This window comes from Sciurus vulgaris (assembly GCF_902686455.1).
Source record: "Sciurus vulgaris genome assembly, chromosome: 9".
NCBI lineage: Eukaryota > Metazoa > Chordata > Mammalia > Rodentia > Sciuridae > Sciurus > Sciurus vulgaris.
The window spans coordinates 65,075,939-65,085,632 of record NC_136469.1 but is presented as its reverse complement, the minus strand read 5'-3'; the positions used below and the strand labels follow the sequence as shown (position 1 = coordinate 65,085,632).

The 9,694-nt window shown below is 36.1% G+C and overlaps 1 protein-coding gene and 1 pseudogene across 2 annotated transcripts in view; both read left to right on the top strand.

Annotated features, from left to right (window-relative positions):
* Positions 1-709: 709 nt before the first annotated feature.
* On the top strand, positions 710-1,124 carry LOC306669505 (ribosomal protein uL24-like; annotated as a pseudogene). The gene has a single exon. The product of its transcript is annotated as a ribosomal protein uL24-like (transcript).
* A 7,367-nt stretch (positions 1,125-8,491) lies between these two features.
* PDLIM5 (PDZ and LIM domain 5) overlaps positions 8,492-9,694 on the top strand; it is a 225,055-nt gene continuing 223,852 nt past the window's right edge. Inside the window, exon 1 of the mRNA XM_079154759.1 lies at positions 8,492-8,624. The gene's annotated coding sequence lies outside the window, so the exon portion shown is untranslated. The remainder of the gene's footprint in view (positions 8,625-9,694) is intronic.

Sequence of the window (9,694 nt, the reverse complement as noted above, 5' to 3'; positions counted from 1 at the left end):
ACTGGGAAGCCTCAATGCAAGTGGTAATTCAGTTCTTTCTATCTCATGGCTTTGCCATCTTTAACATCTGCCTTTTATGGATGTGCAAATAAATGGAAAAGCATAGTGATTTGTGAACAGGAGGTTTTTATGCACTAGGCCTAGTGGTGATACTTATTTTTTATGTTTATTTTTGACATGAAAATTGAGTCACATCATTTACCTAACTCCAATGGAGTCTGGAAAATTGTCTAGCCATGTACCATGGTCTGAATGTCTCATTGAAATTCGTATGTTGAAATTTAATTGCCAGTATGATAGTATTAAAAGATAGGGCCCTTGGGAAGTGATTAGATTTTGAGGGCAGAACTCTCATGAATGGAGTTAATGACCTTATTAAAACAGATGTGAGGGTGAGGGGATATTTATCTCTTTTGCCTCTTCTTCCATGCAAGAAGACCCAAGACCTCACCAGATACAGATCCTCTGGCTCCTTCTCTTAGACTTTTCCCCGCCTACAGCATTGTAAGAAACAGATTTTTTGTTGTTTAGAAATTATCTAGTCTAAGGAATTTTGTTACAGCAGCAGGAATGGACTAAGATACTACATGACCTAAAAAGGGGATGAAGTTTGGTGCTCTGACTGATATTCAGGAAATAAGAATTATCAACCGCAATTTATCCATGATAAAGAAAAACTGTTGGCTCGCCGTGCCGCTAGACGGCCACCATGAAGTTCAACACCTTCGTGACCTCGGACTGAAGCAAGAACCGCAAACTCCACTTCAATGCGCCCTTGCAGATTTGCAGGAAGATCATGTGTTCCCCGCTTTCCAAGGAACTGCAGCAGAAGTACAATGTCTGCTCCATGCCCATCTGCAAGGACAATGAGGTCCAGGTGGTTTGAGGACCTTACAAAGGTCAGCAAATCGGCAAGTAATCCAAGTGCACAGGAAGAAATACGTCATCTACATCGAGAGGGTGCAGCGTGAGAAGGCCAACGGCACAACTGTCCACGTAGGCATCCACCCAAGCAAGGTAGTTATCGCCTGGCTAAAATTCTTGAACGCAAAGCCAAGTCCAGGCAAGTTGGAAAACAGAAAGGCAAATACAAGGAAGAGCTCATTGAGAAGATGCAGAAGTGAGGGTAACCCTCATGCAACCACCGTTCAACTGGAAATGTCTAGTGTGTGCTTCACTGGAACTTTTCAAGGTCTCTGGAATGTTCCATTGCCCTCCTGTTTTGTTGCGCATCTGTGGCTCTGTAAACTGCTTTTGTAATTTTGATGAATAATTTTTTGAATACAAATTGGAACTGTTTCCTAACTCAAGGATATTTGCATCATGTGATAAAGTAGATCCTTCTTAAAAAAAAAAAGAAAAAGAAAAAAGAAAAATTGTTGACAGCTTACATGGTTAAGCAACTTTTATCTTTAATTTCCTTATCTTATTTTTTTTCTAACATTCTCCTTTTCAGTCTTTACTTTCTGTATTAAAGCTACTGAGGGAACCCCACAAAAGTTGTTTCAAAATAACAAAATGTACAAGGACCATGTGTATGTGTGCATGTTTGTTTTTGAGTTTTTCAGAGGTTTCTGAATAGTATGAAGACTTGTTTTGTATTTTGATTATTGTGGGTTTTTTTTTCTTTTTCACTTGACTCATAAATACACCAAATGAAAATATATCAAATTATTATTTTATATCAATGGAAAGATTCATGGGCCATTGCTTCTGCTATGATAGAGTAAGAGGGACGAAATTTGTGTTCCATGTTAAATAACTAGAAACTGGGCACTGTGTATGAAGTGATGCCTTGGCAGACATTGGACAACTGGCAATGTAGCACTCTTTTCCCATGCTATAGTTTGGATCCGAAATGCACCTAGAAGACTTACATACTCAAGGCTTGTTCTTTGCTTTGGAGTTATTTTTGGAAGACAGTGAAATCTTTAAGAAGTAGGTCCTACTGGGAAATCTTAGGTCCCAGTGGGGCATACCCTCAAGGGGATTATGGGATGCCAGTTTTTCCCCACCACCACCTCTCTGCTTCCTGACTACCATGAGGTAAGCTGCTGGTTCCACCAAAGTACTCCCACCATCAGGTATTGCCCCACCATTGGCCCAAAAGCAACTGGACCTTCTGACCTTGGACTGAAACCTTTGAAACTGTGAGCCAAAATACACCTTTCTTCTTTTTAAGTTGTCTCAGGTATGTTGTTACAGAAATGGAAAGCTGACTAACACATCCCTGATAGAAGAAAAACAAGATGAGATCTATAATGATCACAACTTAATACCTGAAGGCATTTCCCAAACTATAACATAGGAAGATGAAACCAAAACCCAAAGATCTTAATGTGTTGAATAGACAGAGATCAGAGTTGTGGGAGGCCAAGGTAGTTAACTTTGTAAAATAGGAGTCAACAACACAGAGGGACAGAGTACTCTAGAAATCTACCAGGCATTCTGAACTTTTTGGCTGAGTACTGATGTACGTATGTATGAGAGGAGACTACTGAATCATAGCTTAGGAAAGAACCATCAGAAAACAGTAAGCTAAACAATTCCTGGGGTTTACACAAAGTTAAGAATAAATTATGTTCCCACCAGCTAAAGTAGAAAAACATTTTATTATATAGGCATTTGGCATAATCCTTAGAAAGATATCCCCTAATAGTGGAGATAAGTTAGACCTAGACTTAAGGCTTCTCTGATCAAATCCTAACAAAGTTAAAAGCAAGTCTGAAAGGATCAAACTAATTCCAAGTAAGTTAACTGTTTCAAAAAAAAATCTGTACTATTTAAAGGAATATAACAAATATAGCACCCACTTGAATAAAATTCAGAACGTTTGGCAATCAAACAAAAAACTACTGTAGTATGCAAAGAAACAGGAAAATATGACCCATAACCAGGAGAACATTTAATCAATAGAAGCAGGACTATAAATGATAAAGATGATGGAATTAGGAGAGAACATTATAAGATCCACTATAAATATGTTCTAAATACATACTCAGGAAGGTAAATGAAAACATGATTATGATGCAAAGAGAAATGGAAAGAAAAAAACATTCAGATGGGATTTCAAGAGATAAGAAATACAATATCTGAAATAAAAGATACATTGGATATGAATAACAGCATATTAGATGCTGCAGAAAAGATAACTTGAAGGCACGGCTATAGAAATTACCCAAGATGAAAAACAGAAAAAAATATTTTAAAAAATGAACAAAGCATCGCATGAAAGATGGTATCATGGTTCTGACATAAATACAAGTAGAGTCCCAGAATGGGAGAAGCACAAAAAAACTATTTGTAGAATTTTTATTTTATTTTTTTTGTACCAGCTATTTGAACCCAGAGGCACTTAACCACTGAGCAACATCCCCGACCCCTTTTATTGTTTATTTTGAGACAGGGTCTCACTAAGTTGATTAGGGTCTCGGCAATTTGCTGAGGCTGGCTTTGAACTTGCATCCATCCCTCCTGCCTCAGCTTCCTAAGCCACTGGGATTACAGGTGTGCACCACCTGTTCAGCTACAAATTCCAAATTTTAACAAAATATAAACTCATGGATCACAGGACATCAACAAACTCCAGGCAAAATAAATATAATCCCATCCAAAGTACATCATAAATGCATTCCTAAAAACTTGTGATAAAGACAAAAATCTTAAAGGCAGCCTGAGAAGGGGATAAATACAGGGATACAAAGGTAAAGATAACCACAGACTTCTTATCAGCAAGAATGCAAGCCAGAGGATGTAGAACAGTCTTCAAAGTACTGAAGGGGAAAAATAAAACATGACAACCCAGCATTGACACTTGCTGAAATTTTCTTTAAAAAACTACAGTGAGATAAAGACATTTTCTGAAATAAAAGTCAAGAAAATCATCCTCAGTATATCTACCCTACAAAAAATAGTAAAGGTCATTGGGTAAAGGGAAAATGATAAAGAATAGCCCTCTCTACAGAAATGTTCAAAAATGGGAAATTATAAAAGATGTTTTTTTTCCTACCATTTTAAAATTCATTGAAAGATAATGGAGGGCTGGGATTTAGCTCAGTGGTAGAGCACTCACCTAGCATTTTTTGAAGGCCCATTCAATTCCCAGCACCACGCACACAAAGACAGTTGACTATTTAGAGATAAATAATGATGATGTATTAGAGGGTTTATAATATATGTAGAAGTAATTCATAGGACAAAAATAGCCCCAAGGAAGAGTGAGAATGGAAGAATAGTTGTTAGTTTCTTATATTATATATGAAGTACTATTATGTTACTTCAATTAACACTGATACATTTTTAAAATGTATATTGAAGGTCCTTTCAGAAACAGTGACAAATAAAGAACTAAAGCTAATAAGCCAATAGGAGAGATAAAATAGAATACTAAAAGTAATGAATTCAGAAGAATAAAGGGAAAGAGCATGGAAAAAAAGAGTAGGACACAAATGGGACAAATAGAAGGCAAATAAGATGGTAGATGTAAACCCAACCCAGTAGTCTTAATTCTTGGTATTAAATGAAATGAAACATGGGACAATCAAAAAAACTGTAAGCCAGTTTACATAATCTCTAAACAACTCAAATGTGAATAGATATATATCTATAGGTCATAATTTGTTATTGGTGTATATATACATGTACGCATATATAAAATGAAATACCTCGAGCTATAAAAAGAAACAAACCATTTTTATATGCAAAAATATGAATGAATTTCAAAAATATAATGCTAAGGGATAGAGCTGGCCATACTGTGTGAAACACTATATACTCTAGGATTCCATTTATATGTATTTTTAGAAAAGGGAAAACTATACCAACAGAAAGATCAGTAGTTGGCAGAAGGAAGTTTAGGGATAATGGAATTGCTCTATGTCTTCACTGTGATGTTGGTTACACAGCTGTATACATTTGTCAAGACATTTAATTGTATATCTAAAATTACCCCTCAATAAGGTTGACATTAAAATGAATTAATGATTTGATAATCACATCTTTAAAAATAGCAAGTTGACATTATAAGTGAGCTAGTAAACACCCTTGAAATAAGACCCCAGTGTGGGGAGAATAACTCATTGGAAGAATGTGAGGGGAAAAGATTAGTAGATGTGCTACAATGAAACCCATTGTTCTGTATAATTAGGTGCACTAATAAAACACACACACACACACACAAACACCTACACATACACAAAACAAAACAAAACAAAAAAAAAAAATAATCCATAGACTAGCTCTGTGTTCCAGGAATTCCAGGACTGTGTATTAATAGGGACCCTAATCCCTCTGTATAGGAATTTGTTAAAATGACCCTGAGAGCTTTGGCTACTCTCTTATCTAAACAGAAAGAGTGACTTCATTACAGCTTGTGGCTAACTGATTTCATGTTGAAGGCACCAGGCAATATATGGCAAGCAAATACCCTCGTATTTGCTACCAGGCTCCACAGCGCAAACAAACAGGCTTCATTTAGCTAATTGAGGCCAAATGGTTTCGGTCTTAAGCAGGCACTGGATTAGGGACAGATGACAAATGCTTTTGAGATAGATGTGTGTAAACCATTTTAGAGCCTGAGGCAGAGCATATCATGCTACAAGTGGTGCCGTGTAAGGTGTAGCTGGGGAAAGAGCAAACTTTAAACTGAGGGAAAGTCAGAATCACTGCCAAACATAAAGTTAGAAGGAGCTGAAGATGAACCTTCTGTTTGTAAGGTTCCTTAAAGGGTTTGGAGGTTGGCTAGTTTTAAAATCCCTTTCAACAGGTAAATGCAGTTAACTTTTCATTTTATGGGCTTATTTACCATCACTTGCTTAATTATTTAATTCTTATTACCTTGTTATTGCTATGTTTTAAAATTTTAAATAAGAATAATCCATGAACAATATTAAAAGAAAAAAAAAAAATAAAAAACCTGGACTGGGGCTGTAGCTCAGTGGTAGAGTGCTTGCTCAGCATGCATAAGGCCCTGGTTAGATCCCCAGTTCTGGAAAAATAAAGAAAGAAAAGAAAAAAGAAATCCTGAATGAGTTCAGAAATGTATTAAAGAGAACTGAAGCATCTCTTCCTGATGCCCATGCCTACTCCCCACCAGAATCATGAGTAATATTAAAATCTCCAAATTTTGTATGTGTGTGGTCTTTATATTGTATCAGGTAAGATTGTTGAGGTTTCTTATATCAAGTTCTTATACATATTTATAACTTTAAGTATCACTAATTTTCCCTTAAAAACTTTTACTCTTGCTTTTGTTTTGACTGCTTTATGCATCTTAGTAAATGGCACCCCATTAATTCATATGCTTATGGCAAAAATGTCGATAGCATTCCTGATCTCTCTTTTAAGAAAAGTATAAACAAAATTATACTCTATATTTGAGTCATTAGAAAATACTTTCAGATCAACTCCCAAAATGCCTGTCATTGCTTTACTTTTTACTTTATTTACTATTATTATATCAGGAACATGTCTCTTTTAATTGGTCTACCTCATTCACTTCCACCTTTTAAAGTCTGTATATGTGAAGTGAGGTCCTGCCCCTGCTAAAAACCGTCCAGTGATTTTTTTTTTTTGTACTGCAGTGAAAATCAAAGACTTTTTCATGGTCCCTGACATCAACTTGTTTTGTCAACTTTTCTGGCCTCACATCCAAATTCTCCCACTAGTTTGTTTTACATCTTGTGTCTCCTTGCTATATAAAAATAAGTGCAATGTATTTACTTCTTTCATAAAATTTTTTGTTTGGCTTATGTACTGCTTTTTTTCAGGTTTTTAAAATAGGTTTTTTTTTTGTTATTGTTGTTGTTAAAGTTAATATGTGTATTACAGGAAACAAAACACAAGCAAGTAACAAATCATCTAGTCACAAGCAGCTTAGTTGGATGTGTCCCTCCAGGTCGAGTGTATGCATACACAACATCCCATTTTGTGCAGCTGATATCATAGTGAACATCATGCTTTTGCACACATCATGAATATTCACCAATTAAAGATCCCAAAGGTACACAAGTTTTTTTTTTTTTTTTTTTTTTTTTTTTTGGTACCAGAGATTGAACTCAAGGGCGGTTAACCACTGAGCAACATCCCAAATCCTTTTTTTTTTTTTTTTTTTTTTTTTAACTTTGAGACAGGGTTTCACTAGGTTGCTTACAGCCTTGCTAAATTGCTGAGGCTGGCTTTTTTTTTTTTTTTTTTTTTTTTTGCGTGGTACTGGGGATCGAACTCAGGGCCTTGTGATTGCAAGGCAAGCACTCTACCAGCTGTGCTATCTCCCCAGCCCTGAGGCTGGCTTTGAACCTGTGATCCTCCTGCCTTAAACTTCTGTGCCACCTGGATTACAGGCATGCGCCACCATGCTCAGTGACACCAGCATTCTTGATAACCAAGAATACACTACACCAACTCAATCTATTAGAAAAAACTGTAATCCTTTCCTAGGAACAAAAATTTCGCTGAGGACAGAATCAGGCCTCTAGATAAACATATTGGCAGGGTTACAACAAAAATAATGCATTCCCTTAATACTCAATTTATGAGACAAAGTAACAGAATACACCAAACATGTTTCCAAGAGGGTTCATTAATAGATGTCTATGACTAAAATATTAGTACTGCTTTTTATTCTATCTGGAATGCTTTTCTTCAGATATTTGTGTGGCTCATTCTCAGTAGTCAGCTTAAATATCACCTTCTCAGAAGTCTTGTGTCTTGTAATATCACCCATCCTGTTACACCATTATTCTCTATTCCCTTACCCTCACTATCAGTCTTTATAGCATTTATCACCACTTGAAAATAATGTATGCTCATGTTTTATTGCCTGTGAGTCACACCAAAACATTAGTTCCCTTAGGGCATGGACTTCATTTGTCACCATGGTTGCATCCCTAAAGCAATGCCTGTCATACAGCAGGTTCTCAATAAATATTTTTTGAATGAATGAATGAACCTTCAGCATCTTTCACTATCTAGTTTAATGAAGTGCTTCCTGTGTTTAGTTCCCTGTGCTCCTCCCAGGCCTATTCTGTTTACTAAACTCCAATAAACTGAAGATGTTCATTGTTTTGCTTTCTAAGAGGAGCAAAGAGAGTGCTAACCAAAAAGAACTGAATGAACTCCAGTACTGGTTTTAAAAATATTGCCAACAATCTAACACACTAGAATGAGTGATTAATTATGTGTTGAAAACTTTGTCTCATATTAGGTAATAAAAAAGCTAAAGAAACAATGTTAATATTTATATACTTCAGAGAATATTTATCTCATCTATTCTTTCTGGATGAACAATATCATTACTGATCATCTCCCGAAGGAAGGTTAGGTCCATCTGTGTTAACCACACATTAGTTTGCTGCAGACAATATCCTGGCTTTCACAAGTCTTCAGGGCTGCAGTGTTCTATATTAAGCTGGACCACTCCAATCCAGCTGGTTCTGGCACACTGACAAAACTGTGGACATCTTCAAAGGCCTTTTTAAAATTGCAGGGCTGAAATGTGTTCTCTCAGAGTTTATTTGTGTTCTTCATGATGCAGATGATGACCTTTTCTTAACTTCAGACAGCAGTGCTAAAAGATGGTTTCAATCTACTTACCTCTACAAGAACACACCATGGAACTAAGAAAGGTAAACTTGAATCACTTTTTACTTTCCTCAATTTAAGCCAAAGAGATATGAGTTTTAAAACACCCCCAAGGTATCCTGGCCCTCTCCCAGCGTATGTAATGATTTAATCCAGTACTCAGCTCCCATTCTTTATTTGATAAGGTGATACTTAGTAATCAAGTAAGACAGCCAGTTAAGGGAATATTTTTTTTTTCTGTGTTTGTGGTTTCCAAGGATATATGGACAATTTTAAAAGAATTTAGGAATTCAGTCTAAAATATCTGTAAGACTGCATTAATAATAAATGTCTTGATTTTGATGTTACTTGTAAGTTTTACACAGTCAGGAGGTCCTCACTGAACAAGGGGGAAAAAACTCTCAAATATGCTGACTATTGAATCTACTAATTACATCTTGACCTACAATACATAATATTTTGAAATTCATGCATATGAAGGGGCTAGGACAACAAAAATGAACAGACCAAATGTGAGTTGCAAACTTCTGACTTGAGTTTAAAATATTATGAAATCTGTCTAAATTGGTATTGGCAATGGTACTAGAGGGAAGCAAAGGTGACACTGTGAGAATCCATGGGGATTTCTCATAATAGGCTTAAAAGCCAACAAGAAAATACCAAACCATTTCTGGATATTATTGTTATATTTGGAGACTTGACAGTTGATCCATGTCAAATTTCATGTAATAATAAGACTTAGCAAGTTCTGTTGTACTTATTCAGACCTCTTATTTGGTGTGAGGCCAGCTTGGATGTCTGCCTCAGTCCTCTCTCCTGATTGTGGCCTACGTAGACTTCTTAAACAGGAAAACGTCCTGGGATCTCCCTGAAACTGTAACAAAACCAGGGGCTTCCCCCTGAGTTAGGCATTCAACAGGCACTCCATGAATCCTATTCGCTTTCATTTTATGTGTTAAGTTGTCTTATTTTTGAAATGATGCTTCAATTTAAGTTTGGATGCTCTATCAAATGGTCTCATACTTGCTAGAAAGGGCTATGAAATAATAAAGTATAGAAAAACTTTTAACCCTATCTACTATCACATATAAACCTGATTACGATGGTTCACTTT